Source organism: Lepisosteus platostomus, chromosome 22 (genome assembly GCF_059453375.1).
Source record: "Lepisosteus platostomus isolate fLepPlt1 chromosome 22, fLepPlt1.hap1, whole genome shotgun sequence".
Classification (NCBI taxonomy): Eukaryota; Metazoa; Chordata; class Actinopteri; order Semionotiformes; family Lepisosteidae; genus Lepisosteus; species Lepisosteus platostomus.
The window spans coordinates 16,975,368-16,991,096 of NC_142632.1; the positions used below are offsets into that span (position 1 = coordinate 16,975,368).

The 15,729-nt window shown below is 46.4% G+C and overlaps 1 long non-coding RNA gene and 3 other non-coding genes across 5 annotated transcripts; all 4 read left to right on the forward strand.

The window, feature by feature from the left end:
• The first annotated feature begins 297 nt into the window (after nucleotides 1-297).
• LOC148643659 (uncharacterized) lies at nucleotides 298-7,071 on the forward strand. 2 transcript variants are annotated; one of them, XR_015929022.1, is made up of 9 exons: nucleotides 298-414; nucleotides 1,328-1,440; nucleotides 2,008-2,055; nucleotides 2,629-2,681; nucleotides 3,121-3,175; nucleotides 3,600-3,652; nucleotides 5,426-5,485; nucleotides 6,309-6,364; nucleotides 6,806-7,071. It is a non-coding gene; the product is annotated as an uncharacterized LOC148643659 (long non-coding RNA). The 2 variants fall into 2 exon arrangements; XR_015929023.1 differs by having other exon boundaries at nucleotides 6,809-7,071.
• On the forward strand, nucleotides 2,885-3,019 carry LOC148643660 (small nucleolar RNA SNORA18). The gene has a single exon (XR_015929128.1). It is a non-coding gene; the product is annotated as a small nucleolar RNA SNORA18 (small nucleolar RNA).
• On the forward strand, nucleotides 3,345-3,484 carry LOC148643661 (small nucleolar RNA SNORA8). Its single transcript, XR_015929130.1, has one exon. It is a non-coding gene; the product is annotated as a small nucleolar RNA SNORA8 (small nucleolar RNA).
• On the forward strand, nucleotides 4,888-5,026 carry LOC148643662 (small nucleolar RNA SNORA8). The gene has a single exon (XR_015929131.1). It is a non-coding gene; the product is annotated as a small nucleolar RNA SNORA8 (small nucleolar RNA).
• Nucleotides 7,072-15,729: the final 8,658 nt, after the last annotated feature.

The window sequence follows — 15,729 nt, forward strand, 5'->3', positions numbered from 1 at the left end:
AATCCCTCACCATCGTTTGTGTAAAAGAAATGCCTCTTGTTTTGTTTTAGTAGTGATCTGATAACACTCTTCGACCGAGATGTCCGGATTTTGTTTTTTATTTCAAAATAGAAATGTGAGTTTTGCATTCGTCAGGGTGCGGGAGTATTCATCTCATTTGATGGTACAGTACTCCGTTCCCCCATTGCTCCGCACGGGGTCGCTGTTGTACCATCCCGCTGACAGCTCCCAGCATTCCCCCTCTCCTTAAAGGGCATGGTGAACGGTGATTGGACGGCCGTGTGCCGTAAAGTGGTCGTGACTCTTCTCGACCTTCAAATGCGCGTGTGTCGTAGCTCCCCGTCTCTTAGTCCTTCTGGGCAGGCTGGGGAGGAGATGTGGCGCTTTGAGCGATGCGTCCTCAAGGCGAATAAGGTATGTTAATTGAAGGTTGGGTCTTTGCAGCATAATGCAAAGAAAAGAAAATGTTTCGCACTCCATTGTGTGAGTCTGTTGGCCTTTACCTTAATATTCGTGTTATTATTTTGCTTGGCTGCTATGTTAAAGCGGCGCTGAGGCCACGTGTGCGGGCAGCATTTACGTTTGGGCCTTCCGGGCTGAATTGGAGAAGATTGTATCGATTCGAGGCGTGTAGGAGAAATGTACAGCTACAGTACCACGCGTCGGATGAATATTTTAATTGCTTTTTAACTCCACCGTTTTCTGTGTTGCGGTACCGCCTTGTCGAAGTGCTATTTGGGAACTACCTGCCTCCAGTGGTAAATACCCAATTTTCGACATGGCCAGACCAAACGGCGGGTTTAGCTTCCATCGCTTTACGCTGAGGTTATAGCGATGACAATGAGGCCTGCTACACTGGTATTACTCGTGTGTGGTCGGTTGGAGTGGATTGAAATGCAGTTTTCAACAGACGATGTGAAATAAGTCCGTCATGACGGGTGTTGTAGGACCCAGGGTCGTCTGGACTGGATCTCTGGTGAGGCTAGGTTTCAACAGGAACATCTAGATCCATTTCCTGGGCTGAGCGTCAAAGTAATGTGGATGATTCATATCCTTCAACCGCTTCTGAAACTGTTTTTTAAATTCTCGAAAGCACGGTGCATATCCCCCTTTTTCGAAAGCAGCGCATCAGGATCGCTACAGTAGGCCTAGAGCATGACAAGTGAACACGTGTAAGCGTGTTCCAGTTGTCTGAAGTTTTTGCACCTGTAGGTATATGCCCTTTTTTAAAATAAAAGGCATGTGCTGCCTTTAGAATAACTGTCTAGTCTGTACTGTGCCCTAAAGCTCATTTATGTGATTGTTATGTGCTCTTGCACCTTTGCAGTTTGCCTGCTGTCCAGCTGAAGAGCAGAATGCCTTCCTGCGAGGCCTGCTGGGAGTGTCTCCTGCAGCAGGCTGCCTGGGGGCTTTGTGTGGGAGTGAGCTGTTCAGTGACAGGTAATACACGCCGCTTCACCTGGCATCTTGCTGGGCCCTGGCACCACACTAGTCCGTGTCTAGACACAGTGGGCATGGGCAGCTGTGGTGCAGAGATCAAACCTTCCTCCTGCAACCCACTGTTGCTCCCACCCAGCTCCAGTGTTACTGATGAGGACGGACATCTGACTTCCCCCTTGGGGTGTTATTTTTCTGTTAACTCTACGTTAAGTTCCACGGGTTACTGGCTGTCTGGGGGATTAAAATCATGCTTTTTCTCAGGCTGAGGTCATGCAACCAGCTCTGACTGCCACAGAAGGGGGCAGAGAGCTGCCAGGGGTCAGTCAGTCAGTCATTCAGGGTTCCTTGTGGCAGAAGGGGCATTCGTGTTGCCCTTGTTGGGCAGTCCTCTTGCAGTGCGAGGTGTGGGAGTCGTGCAGTTCCCCCTGTCGGAGCTGACCCCCCCTGTAAAACAGTGTGGCCTGTCAGAAGGGGATATCAGGGCACATGTCTCCGGGTCCCCCTGTTCTCTTGTAAGCCATGTCCACCACAGTACTGAATGACCTTCCAATGCTGTTTCTCTTCCAGGGCAAAGATGAGCGGAAGAGAGGAAGTCTTGGCACTCTGCAGCTCCAGGTTTGGCAACTTTCTTCAGATTATCCGCAAAGATTCCGTTACAGTAGCGTATTAGTGTGTTTACCCTCATGGAGCGGGCAGGCACATGTTGTGTAATGATGAATGGCATTATGTTCAACTGCTCTGAGAACAGAGTGAGTGACACTGAAGCCTTTCTGAACAAATCAGACTAGAGGGCGTGACCAGGCATTTCCTGCAACAAGGGAAACTCGTGATGTTGATTTTCTGGAGATGCATATGTGGCTCGTGAATCATAACATAGGATGTGTATTCCACCTTTGTGCTAGTTCAGTCTGATGACAAGATTTTCTTTCACTTGTGCTGCCTTATGCAGTTTGGATGGTACTGTTCCCTGCAGCTTGTGCTTGACGTATGTGGCAGGGGAATTGGGGTGTTGCTGCAAGCAATTATTGCTGCGGTGGCTGATGATGTAAAGTGTAGCGAAAAAACGTGCATTTTGTGCCAAAAAAGCTTATTTCCCCAAAATGCATAGATGGTCTTCCTCTTGATTGTTAGCTTTCCTGCATGTAGGAAGTTTATACCACTTGTTGCTTCTCTGCCTCCACTCTTCAGGATTCTCCACTTTGAGCACTGTACAGCCATGGCCTGATGGACTGTTCCCGAAGGTAAGGTCTTCATCCACACCCAGACCCTTACCACTTTGAATTTCTAAACCTCGTGAGCTGCTGTCCGGAGCCTCCTAGGTGTGATATAGTGTTGATAGCGCCATTTACTAACCAGAAATGTTATGTTCCCAGTCCCCCTAATCGCACACTCGCCTCTCCCACATTCATGTCGGCTCCTGGCTCTCTAGCATTTGCAAACAGCCACCGAGGCCTATCCCGACAGGCTCTTGGCCATAGGGCCTGGTCGTTGGAAATGCCTCGAAGATCATACCTGCGGTTATCGCTTTACCCATGGGTCTAGTTTGGTTAGACCTGTGGGATAAAACTGCAGAACACTTCTTATCTTCACACCTGTTAAGTGAGGAATGTGGATCTTGTGTGAGGTAAGGATTTGTTAGCATCAAGTTTGGGAGTCTTCATTTCATTCTTCTTAATCTAGGTGCACCTCCCCACTGTGACCACTAGGTGGTGCTGAGGACTGTTAGATTTGAGAGGTGAGTAGAGTTTTTATCATTACCCTTGGGTCCCGACATTTGAAATTGATACACCTTTTATTGCTATGATCTAACATGACATTGCAGACCTTTGGCTGGAAAACAGCTTTGCAGAGCTGTAGGTGGGGTTGTAAGGACTTTGTCACTTTGGTAAAGTATTTGATCATGCTGCACTGTATGGTATCTGCACTCGGCTGTTTCCCCTAGCCGGGCTGTTCATTACGCAGTGCGAGAGGAACTCTGCATCTGGCATCGTTGGCCTCTGTGCCGCTCCTGTGCCTGTGGCCTGGTATTTCTGCAGAGACAAGCATTTCACTGGGCCCGGCCAACAACTCAAGCTTTATTTTTAACCTGTGTACAAATGTGATAAAGCCAGCGTTTAAACTGATCGAGTGGAAATTGATTTACCATTTTGTGTCTTCAGGAGCTGGGAAGAATCTTCAGGGTTAAAAACGGGTGGACAGCACAGCATGACAGGTGGGTATCAAGGTTTGGGTGCACAGGAACCCTAAGAGGGTATGGAACTGCAATTTTTGACTGGTGTTCTATAATTAGAGGGGATCCCCTTTATAAGTTTCCTGGATACATTTCCCGGTACTAGTGTCATTGAGATATTAAATCCCCCCACACTTGAGTTTTGATTTGGTGGCTTTGGTTCAGAAAACGCCATCCATCTCAAGTTTTGCATGGCTGGTGGTGAATGTAAGCATCGGCTTAGAGCCCGTTTTATCTTGGCGTCAGGGCAGGAATGGTTTTGAAGCGTAGTGTGGGTGCCGAGTACAAGAGGAAGTGCTGTGGCCTTATCAGTCGGGCACAACTCCCAGACTTCTCAAGGTAAGATTATATAAGCTTGTGTCTGGTTGAGATAAGTTTAAAATGTCTCTTGGGGTTAGTAAGTCGAGATAAGAGTCGGTGACAGATTTGAATAAAAATGGTGTACATGTATTTGTGCAGCTTTGGGTAATGCCCACTTAGTCCAACTCATGATCCCCTTCCCTACTCTTGTGGGGAAAGCCACTCCACGTTATAAGTCACGTGGGGCTCAATTTATGCTCTTTATAGTCCCCAACCCCCCATGTTTGCATTGTTGTTACAGGGAGAAACTTTCCTATATGTGTTGTGACCTTGTAATCCCTAACCCAACCCCAATTTATACAGGGACCCCTTAAACAGATTTTCTGTAGTCCTGTAATTCATCTATAAAAAGGTAATTGATTTAGTAGACATCTGAAAGTAACTTTTGGATGATTACAATGGGAATTTTGTGTTGGATTGAATTTTGCACTATACATTTGGTTTAATCTAAAAACAATAGATGGGAGGCAGTTGGGTACTGTGCCTTGTGCCCATTGCCTACTGGGGTAGGCTCCTGCGACCCTGCATTGGTGAAAAGTTAGGAAATGAAGAGTTTGACATGAGCATGTGATTTAGTCTACAACTGTACTGAAGCCGTAAACTCTTCAAGTCTTAAAAGCTGTAAGTTTATAACTGGGTTATAAAGGCTCATGCAGTAGGACACCCTAAAGCTCTTTGTTTCACATGGCTTCTATGAAGTGTGACTTCAAGGACGTCCCTGGATGGTGTATTATTCCCAGAGGTCCCACTCTAGGCAGGCAACCATTCAGACACAAACTGGTAAATGATTAAAACGGTTTGAAGCAGGTCGTCAGCAACCAGATGTCTACACCCACACCGAGAGGTATGATTCAGGCAGCACAGTGTGGTCTGCAGTCGGCCGTTCCCCTGGCTGGGCTGTTAATTACACAGTGCGAGAGGAACTCTGCATCTGGCATCGTTGGCCTCCATGCTGCCCCCGTGCCTGAGAGGCCTGGTATTTCTGCAGAGACAAGCTCTTAACACATGCACACACGAGCCCTGCAGGTGGGCTGGGCGATGACGGGCTTCCCGGGTATGTGAGGGCTCCGGTGGTGTGCCACATCGCTGAGGAATTCGGCAGCATTCCTTTGTGAGCTGGTCCCAGTACAGGCCTCAGTCCTGTTCGATGGGACGGGCACTGGCATGGGGTCAGATATTTGTCAGGATTGCTGCACCACCGTGTAACAGGAGCCCGTTGAAGAGGCGCAAGTTCCCAGCTGTGTGCAGATCGGCATGCTGTAGGCAGGGATTTCTCTTTCCTCTTGGATGCTCCTTACATTTGAAGGGGTGACCCAGTGAAGTTATTTGAGATCGTTTTGTTTTCTTGCTCTTAAGGATTAATTGATCATGGTTTTTTTTTTTTTGCCTTTTTAGTGTTGACCCTCCAGGAATGATCTATTATCTGGGCCACCTGGGCTTGAACCAAGGATACTTGTAAGTCGACTGTCTTGCACATACAGAAAACAGATTTAAGTTTGATCACTTTTGTTTGTGGTTAGTATCCCTCCATCTTGAACTGTTGGCTTATCTGTGTGCTCTCGCTTGAGTGTTTACCTAAAGCCTCTGAGCCATGTGTGAGATGGTGCTTGGTCATATACCAAGGCTGCTGGGATGTGTGGTTCCTGGTCTGCTGTGGACATGACCAGAAAGTAAATTGCCAGCTGGGTCATTCTGATGCAATATTGGTTTGATCCACTGGGAACACTCATACTGCCATTACAGTGCCCTTTAGTGACCTGGGATCTTCAGCCCTGAGCTGTTGATTTAATTGGCTAGAATTGCCACAGCATTTAAGCTGCTCAACATTGAGAGGTTGCAGTTCCCTATAAACCTGTTAGGCTACACCGAGACTAGTTGTGTGACTCTTTGCCTTGGTCTGAGAATGCCCGCTCCTGGTGCTAGCAAGCTACCATTTAGCAGATTTAATGGGTAACCTTTTAAACTATCCGTTTTCCAGCACGTGAAACAACTCTGTTTTGACTGAAGCAATTGAGTTGTTCAGTTGGATAAGGGATAACTTAAAAATAGAAATGTCAACACCCTGTTACTCTACAAGAGCCATTTGGCCATTCCTGGCTCATTTGAAACGCTTACAGTGAGAAAAGTTATCATGCATTGTAGGTGTTTAAAAACCAAAAACCGATAAAGTGGGATTCTTGTAAAAATGGACTTTGAGAGCCCTGCCTTAGATCTATACCCCTGCAACCAAAGGATACGGCTTATTATTATTTTCTGAAAATCGACTTGTGTTTTGCAGGGTTGTCGAGGGAAATGTGGAGGCGGTCCCTGCGGCTGAAGTGAGATCAAGACCGGGTGAGGAGTTAGTGTTCATTGAGGGTCATTTTCAAAGGGGGTCAGCGAGGCCTTCCGTGCAGCGACCCTTCACGCAGTGACCCCACAGCACTGTCCCTGGGAGACTGACGCAGGCTCCATCATGCACTGGGAGCTCTGCTCTAGCTCTATCTAAGGCAACAATCTCCCCGATTTCACTTTGTCCAGATCCAGTGTGCTGTGCATCTTGTTTTTCACATTTCTATTGTGGGAAAAAGTTATAGTCAAGCTATGAATCAGAATCATTTCCATATCTTTTGCTTCCTAAGGTATGAAAATGTTGGCAGAATCAAATTAACTAGACGAGAACATCAGGATCTCTGTGCCTTTGCAATAGTTTTCAGTTTCTGAACTGCTAATAATGGGATTTAAAACTGCCGAAGTATTGTGCGTTTTGCTTAATACACGCTGTTTGTCTTTTAGCAGATTTTTGATGGCTGGCAAACATCTCTTTTGGTGTTCAGAGGAACATCCTGCTCCAGTCCAAGAGCATCAGGGTTTTCTCGGCATTGGGAAGGGACAGCGGTGTACAGAGTGACACGCTTGTTGCAGAATACCTTGCTTTCCTTTACAGTTACACCATTTCAGATCTTTGTGTATGTAACTGACCATGGCTGGATTTCTTTTAGATCCTTGTTTTCATTTGTCTAGTTATTGAAAGGAATGTCTAATAAAGTTGTTGTTCTTAATAGTGTTGTATTGATTAGTGTCAAATTCCCATGACGGCGCACAATCCAAACGGAGGTAATTGTAATTCTCTGGGCTTTTATCTATTGAACTATTGTACTCATGTACAAACATGTAAAAATGTTTGGACCCATGGCTAAGAAATTATTAACCCCATCTTAATTTGCAGATGGAACACTTTCATCAATTTAGAAGAATAATAATGTTGCTCACACTTAAATAGCACTTTTCTGGACACATCACTCAAAGTGCTCAACAGGTAATGGGGACTCCCCTCCACCACCACCAATGTGCAGCATAGCTCTTCCATTTACTGGGATGCCTTTTTCTCTCTTGTATCCCACCCGTCCGGTTCAGGAGCCTTTTTTTCTCTTTAGTGATCATATCCGTGCTGCCTAGAAAGAATGATCTGTACATTTGAAGCCATGTTTCTTCCATTTCTCCATTAACAATTGTTACGAAAACATCTGTAGGCTGGGAGTGACAGTTATGGCGCATTCACATTTTCCCTGAAGGAAGATTTGGTGGTGTAACTCTGGTATTGAGATGCACAGAAGGGAGTATTGATGTAAGAAGTAAAGAGCTCTTGTATTCTAAAGAACTGTCCCACATTTTCCTTGACCGAATTAGTAAATGCCCTGCTGTAAAAACGGGTATCCTTTCAGTTTTAACGTAAATGAGAATTCTGAATTGTTTTTGACTGCCTCCACATTAGGGGCAGAGTTTCTGTTCTGAACTAATAATGGGTTCTGTCTGAATTTCTACTTCAGATATTCCTCACTTAATTGAGCTAACAGTTGGAAGTCGTTGCCAAATGACTGTTCTTGGTCTTCAGCAGCTGCTACCTGTAACGGCAGCAGGAGTTGAGCTCTCTGGGGGCTGTGGCTGCCTTTACCTGGCCTGATCGGTCTGATTGAAAAGCTTGTGGCCCGTTGGAGAGCTTCTGTCCCGGAGTGGTTGGAACTCAAGCAGTTGGGAGTTTGGTGATCGTTTTAAGTTCTACTCCCCGGGCACACCCACCACGTTTCTCCGACACAGCTGTTGAAATTACACTGGCGCAGCTGAGGGGGTAGCTGCTTTAAGCCTGCATGCCTGGGCTGTGCTGGGCTGCAGTGATGTGGGGACCTACAGCCTTCAGTGGAGGCGGATGCCCAATTCAGGACTGATAAAACGTGGGGTTGTCGCTGCCGAGTTTGCAGCAGCAGCAGATAGGGTTGGTTAGCCCAGGACTGATTGCTCCCTCAAATTTCTACAGGCTGCAGCTGTTGAGTTGTTACTTCCCACCTAGTTCCCCTTTCATACTGTCCAATAGCAACATAGGGTCTCATAGAGCAGGTTTAGTTTCTGTGTGTATACTGTTTGTGTATAAGCTAGCGCATTCCTAGCTAGCTGAGGAATACTTGGACGATGGAGGTTTCAAGTGGACCGCATAGTGATGCGACATGATTGAGCGTTAAAATGGAGGAGAGAAATGGATCACAGCTGCCTTTCTGTCAACTGGTTCAAGAGGAGGAGGAGGGAGGGCTGTTCTGTGGAGGACGGTGTCGTCGTATGCAGGTCATGAGAACGGGATTATGAAGATCCACCCCTGTGCCCCCGTTCTGAGCGCAGAGCCAATGTGCTTCAGTCAGGTACTGTGAGACTGGCTGCCTGTCCCCAGTCATTACATCCAGCTGACTGGCCATCCTGTTGGGTCACGTTATTGCAGCCCCAGTCCTGCCGTCCCTAAACCCTCTCCAGGTTCTCATTTCAGCTCCACTCTCAAGTCACTTGGCTAAAACAGTCATTTGCTTAATTAGACCACTGTTGTTGTCTAGCCCTGAAACAATTTCCGGTTTAAAATATCCCAAGGGAGTCAATTTCTCTTGAAATTCTGCAACTGTGGGTAGAATTGGTAATTTAATCCAACGGCTCGTACTAGAAAACTGATTAGCCCCAAGGGTGGAATGATGCATTTAAGAGCTCGGTCTGAATTGGAAGATTTCATTAGGATATGGGGTACATACAGGGAGGGGCATCCCAAGTCCTGAACCTCAAGGGTCCTTGTAACTCATTAAGATCTAAAGGGTGGAGGGGGTGGGGATATCACTTTTTATTATTTTTATTGTACCACAGTAGGTAGGGTTACCAACAGAAGGAGGCTAATAGGCCTGTCCTTCCAACTTGGTAGTTTGAATCTGGAGTTTAGGGCTTAGCCACCTGGCTGCAAGGCCACAGCTCTTGATGTAAAGAGCTTTGCATTTCCTAGACTTTTTTGTTTCAAGTTGTGGCTCCGTGTCCATGCCTGAAACAGCCTCCTGGGCTTTTAGTTCCCTTTGTTCTGGACTGAAGGGAACAAAAGGCCATTGAAGAGCCCTGCCAGTCCGTTGTGAAGTGTTTCGGAGGGCGAGTGCCACGGGAGAGCCCGTAACGTACCCCAGACCAGCCCAGGAGGTGTTAATCTGTGACGCCTGCTCTGCAACAGCATCGGCAGTAGTGCTAATCCCGAGAGGGCGGGAGGCTGGGTATCGCAAGATGCCACACCAGCAAAGCAGGGGGACTCTTTTGAAGCAGACTTGTTTCAAGAGCGGCTCTGTCATTTGGAAAAACCCGAAATCAGATGCCTGTTCCAAGTGCTGTAGCAAACGATTAGCAGAAGTCATGTAGTTGAGAGAGATTCAAATCAATCTCCTTACTTGTGTCATCCCAGCCTAGCTTTTTAAAAAACCTTTTTTTATTTTGTATTTTTATTTAAACACAGAGTCTGTTGTTGACAACAAAGAAAAAATAGGCTTTGCACTCTTTTTAAGTCATTTGAAACTTCATGTATTGGCTACAGCCTTCAGCGCTGTCTTTGTTACATAATAGTTTCAAATAATCAGATTCATAAAAAAGAGTCAGATGTACAGATGAAATTGAAATGGCCTTTTGAATTTACTAGTGAAGTTGAATCACTGAAATTCAACTTCAACGGGAAAATGAACAGGCTGAATCTGGATGGAGAGAGTAAAAGAATAATTGAATAAAGATTTATAATCTGGTTACATGATTTTGATTTTGTCTGAGTAACTGACTACACTCTCCTAAGTAGTTGAAAAGCAGGGTCAGACTTGTTTTTGTTTGTCTGGCATTAGCATTTGACCATTTCAGGTTTACCTGACATTTCTCTGAGGATAAACTCAAGATTACACTTCTAGGTGTTGACGTTACCTGCTCCCGTTGGCCACTGATCAAGAACAGCCAAGCGCCCCCTGCTGGGAAGTGCCAAGACTGCACCAAGAGGTGAAAGAGCGTCGCACTTCATACTCTCAAAACATGATAAAAGATCCTTGGAATTTGTTTTGTCTTGAACTGAGAAGGTCAAATGGAATTATAACAGAGCTATAACAGAAATTCGGGAGGAAGGGCGGATCCTAATCTTGCACACTTCTGCTCGTCTCGCACTCTGCCGCCCCACTCCCAGCACCCCTGCAGCAGCTTCCTGGCTCACTCTTCGCAATGCAGAGAGGAGGTCTGGTTCGGTTCCTAGTTCAATTCCCCCTGCCCGTCAAGCTTCGCCAAATACACTGCATATTTCATCTCTCTCTCGCCGGACTAACTGCACTGATGAAGTTGGGATTGGTGTCGACTCAAAATCCTGAGAGGCACTGCGAATGTTAACTTCAAGGGCCACTACAGGCTCACCAATTAATCAGAAAATGGTTAAAAGTGGAAATTAAATAGTCTTTAAAGTCTTGATGAGCAATATGTTACCAGCAACCAAGCAAATGATGTGTGTCAAATTCTCTCTTCTCATTTACAGTTCTATCTGTTGTCATTCAGCCAGCCAGCACAGACAGTACCACAGACAGACCAGGTGCTCTCTTTTCTGCTTTCTTGCCTGTGCCATGTGACGTCGGAAGCCTAGTTCAAGAGATTAAAGACAAACCTAGAGGGTCAAATTGTGTCAGATCACTGTCAGACATTCCATCGTATACTGGGGAAATAATGAGTAGTTCTAGATTTATTTTTGAGAGAAACAAAGAAACAGACCAAATAAATTAACTTCTCGTGACAGCTTTAAACTTATACCCTGGCCTCCATTCTGAAATATTTTTCCATCAGAGGGGCGAGCTAAGCTACTTGGCCTGCGCAGGCAGAGGGCCATAGGACCATCAAATCAGAAAGCTCTGAAGCTGAAACTTCTAGGAATCTCTTGTGTCCTCTTAGCAGACCCTGAGTTCCACGAATCACACTTCCCGGAATATATTTCTGGAATACGGGCCACATGACATGGATTAAATGGATTTTTAATGGGCCCTCTCCTCTCCCTCCCATCTCACAAACACCTCCGTCTTGCTTTTTTTCTTTACTACTTCTTTAAAGAAAAAAAAAGATGTGTGTGTTAATTTCTAAAAATTAGAGTATAAGCCATAAACATATCTTTTTCTTTGCCTTTTATATATTGTAACTCCTGAAAGAGACAGAGGACATGAAAAAGAAGGTGCTTTATACAAAGGGCAAATGGGCCAGGTGGCACAACACACTTGTGCCCATTGAGGGCAACAAGGTCCGAGATTTTCTGTTTTTGTTAGAGACGTAAAGATCACAAAGTATTCCATGTGGACAGAGAGGAAACTCAAGAAAATTGTGCAAGATGCATTTAATATATATCAGAAGTAAGAAATACCATAAAACAAGGAAATGTAATACAGCCTTGTCCTCCAAGCCGGAGCTTATTTGAGGCTCCGTGTCAAAAACATTCCACAGATGATTACACCTCCCAAATATCCGAGGTCTTGGACATGTAGAACCTTGAAGGCGAAGGTGATCAGATCTCTGAAACTGAGGGGCAGAATCTGCCACTGTGAGGATGATATTGGATATTGGAATGGATATGCTCACATGAAGTCAGTGGCATCTGCTCGTGCAACACAAGGAAGAGCTAGGATCTTGTCTGGGAGACCCTTTATAGACCTTCCGGCACCCCTTAGTGTGAATGTGACCCGGTGCTGATGGGTTCATTTAACTGGTTCCCTCCGTTGCAATACGGATTATGCTTTAAAACATTCCTGTGTGTGTGGAGGTTGAGGAAGAGGGTAAACACAGGTGTTGGGAGTCTCCCTTCCATTAATTACAATGTGACCATGTGATTGGCAGTCCTTGGTGGGGCCCATGTCAATCAGCAGCTTCCCCACGTTGCCCCAGTATGAAGTGCTATTGGGGTATCAGTTTGACGGATGTTCCTCATCCCTCTGAATCTGCCAATCCCATTCCGTACTAATGCACAGGTAAGCAATAGGGAAGAGGTGCCCCTGACTCTCCTGTGGATCTTAAGAACCCCATGAAGCAAGCTCCTTTTCTGATAACCCCACCACCACCAAGAAAGCTCCCTGTGCTCCTGCCAATTGCCTGCTGATGTTATCAACAAGGAGACAAAAGTCTACTTGTTATTTTATGGCTCTGCACAGTGAGAGCCCTGGTAACCCCCAGCGATTGCTTGTAAATAATTAAACCACCTTCTGCTCTGTTGCAAAACTGATGCGTGGCCAATGCACCTAGACTGAGAGAAGAGAATATGGAAATGCACAGCGACAGTGACGCATCCTGGCCAGAACATCACGTACTGTACTTAGAAAGTCCCTGAAATACAAGTAAAAGAAAAGTATTAATAAAGAAGACAGTGTTCGAATTCGTTTTCATAGTGCAGTGTGAGATTACCGTAGCCATGAATTGGAAATGGACAAGTTCAGTAAAGAGCCCTGCCACGTGAAAAGTGAATCTGTCCCCAGCCGACAAACAAGTAAATAATGGAGTATTCTGAGTTTCCCATGGTGCTTTGATGGCTGTGGTTTGAGCAAAGTTTAGCCACCACCTGGTAATGGGGAAGGTCTTATTCACAGGAGGCTCCCAGTGCAAAGTCCAGCTCTCCCACCAAACCAGATCTCTTAAAAAGCCAGTGCTGCCCTGTGCTGTGCCTGCAGGTGAGGTGTCAAGTCCTGTTGTCAGTGACCCTGCTTCAGTAGAAGGTAATGCCATGGCTAACTCACAACAGCAGCTGGCGGTTCAAACATTGCCAAACCAAGTCACTGTGATATTACAGGGCGCAAGTGTGTCTGTTAAACTACCTGAACAGAAACAAGCCACAGCAGGGATGGCATCACAAAATCTCATCTGGGAGTCTTGGCACACTTTCATATAACCTCGTGTTTCGTAAAGATTCGTGCTGTACCCTTTTCACCGACCAAGGATATGAAAGAGAAGGATACTGCAGTGCCTGATGGCTTTCATAGTACAGCCCTCGGTTTTCCACTTGAGGTCTAAAACTCCCACCCAGAAATTCTTGCAGAGATTTAGCCACAGCGGTCAAAGGTCAGGCACTAGGGGATTAGACGAATGTGCTCAACCTCCACTGCCCTGTGCTTGGCAGATGTTTTTCAAAGCCACAATTTGTCCATCTCCACCCTGTAACCTCGACCCCACCCCACCCCCCCCCTCCGTTCTGTGTTGCCTGGCTGCTGTATCGCGTTGTCAGCTCTTCGTTGATCGAACAGGTGTGAAGGACTTTGCTCCTGAATTAGTAATACAGCACAGGCTGGCCTGTCAGGAAATCCAGAATCCAGGTGGACACTGCCGCTTTTGCCAGCATCTGGGCCATCAGTAGGATGGTTTCTGTTCTCTGATTCGCTGCTGAGCTCTGTAACCACAGAGAGATGATGAGAGCACCTGATGGCCGGTTTTCAAAGCGATTCGCTTGGCACCAGTACAGTTCCAACTAAAGTCGACCTTCAGCAAACGGGATTTGTTTAGGAAACAGAGCATCATGGACGTTTGCTCATCCAAACTCAGATGGTGCATATCAGACTTCTTTGTTTTTCCCTTTGCTAACCCAAGTAATTCTCAGGAATGAATCCTTTTCTATCAGAGCTGCATTGCTGTTGTTGTTTCCAGACATTTGTTGAGTGTTTTCCAGATGGATTAACCATTTATGTTGGTAACCTGCATTGCGTTTGCACAGAACAGATAACGTGGGGGGAGTTAACTTGCCATTCTCGAGTGTCCACACAATCTGTTTGCAGATGACATAGTTCCCCGGGGCAGTAGCAGTCCAGACCAGTCCAGTCCTGAAGGTCCTAGAGGAGTGCGTGGGGCTCTGGGCTCATGCGAGTCTCTGCTGCAGATGGTGCTCTAGGAACCTCGAGCCCGGTACTGTGCTCACGTTGCTCCATTGTGGCCGTACCAGTGTCACTGGGGTTAAGTCTGCAATGGATTAGCATGCATTCCTGGGGGGTGCTGTGGACACTCAGTCCAGTTAAAACTATAGGGAACAGAGACACTCTCTGGCCAGCTGAGCCTCTGGAACTCAAGTACAGACCTTTCTCTACTGTTATTGAGGAACAATTCCGTTACATCTGAGGAATGCGATTAGAATTCTGAAATACTAAGCGTAACCTGTTTAAGAAGAAAATCTAAAACATTGTAAATCTGCTGAGGGTGTTGTGCCAGCAGCACAGGCACATGGTTAAACAGGGCACAGTGACCCGTCTCAATTCGGTCTCCTCAGGTGCCTTGCAGAGTGAAACAATTTCATTGCAAGAAAGAGTACTACTCATCGTGGGAGCCAATAGGTACTTTGTATTTCCACTGTAACTTAGTGCACCAAAACATTAGTGGCCAATTTAGAGCATTTTACCTTCCCCTGCCCTCCTGGTGGTTGTGCCTGCCAGTTGTCTTCACTCCTCCATCGCTGAAGACCCCGGAAATAAAAACTGTACTAAGCCAATAATTCTGACGAGTTTAGCGAGGAGGAGCACAGAGCTGTTGGCTGGCAAGAGGGAAACTGACGAGGCAGGTCGTGACCCGGCTGACTGACAGGGGTGAACAGGCTGCCATTTCCGAGCCCCAATTTAGAAGGGGGCAGAAGGATTTCCGAGCTGATCGGATCTTTTACGGATGCGCACGGCGGCCTGAGTTCTTTCTTTCATGGTCTCGGCGGTATCGGTATCGGTAAGTAAAGTGTTTTGCTGCACCAGACCAGAAAAGCTCTGAATTTCAAAGAATGGAAGTTTGATGGCTCCATAAAGCTATGAAACGATGACGCTCAAGTGAACCAGTAATATGTTGGCTGAGATCCTTTCTGTTGTTGTTGTTATCTATTGGTGTCCAATATGTAAAACACTGTTTTGTGGACTAAGGTCTTTGCGCTTGAGCAATCATCCACACCTGTTTTAATCATCGCGAATGATAAAGAAAACAACATGGGTGGCGTCTTAACAACATGCGCACGGCCTCGGCCAAGCCCACGTTTGTGAACCTCTGACACTGCCCTGCAAGGCAGCCTGGCACTCCCGCCAAGACGCCAATTTAACAAGACATCTCAGAACGGAGCTAAGCCTTCCGACTGACAGTGCGCATATTTGCGTTATCAATCCGCTTTGCGTTTCCACACACACACACAACAGTCACAACAACCATTTTTTTTAATTCGGATGCAAGCTGCGCGTGTTTATGGTAGGGTCTGGGAGACAACGAGCGGGGCAGATCAAATCTGATGCACTTGATCGGATTGCAGTGGATGAAGACAGCGCTGCGGCAGCGTCCGTCCCGTTTTTCATGGAACGCCGCGAAAACTACAACTCCCGGCATGCCCCCGGGCATGAGGCCACGGCGGGGCCCCGCCCCCCCGGTCTTGAGTGGCAAGT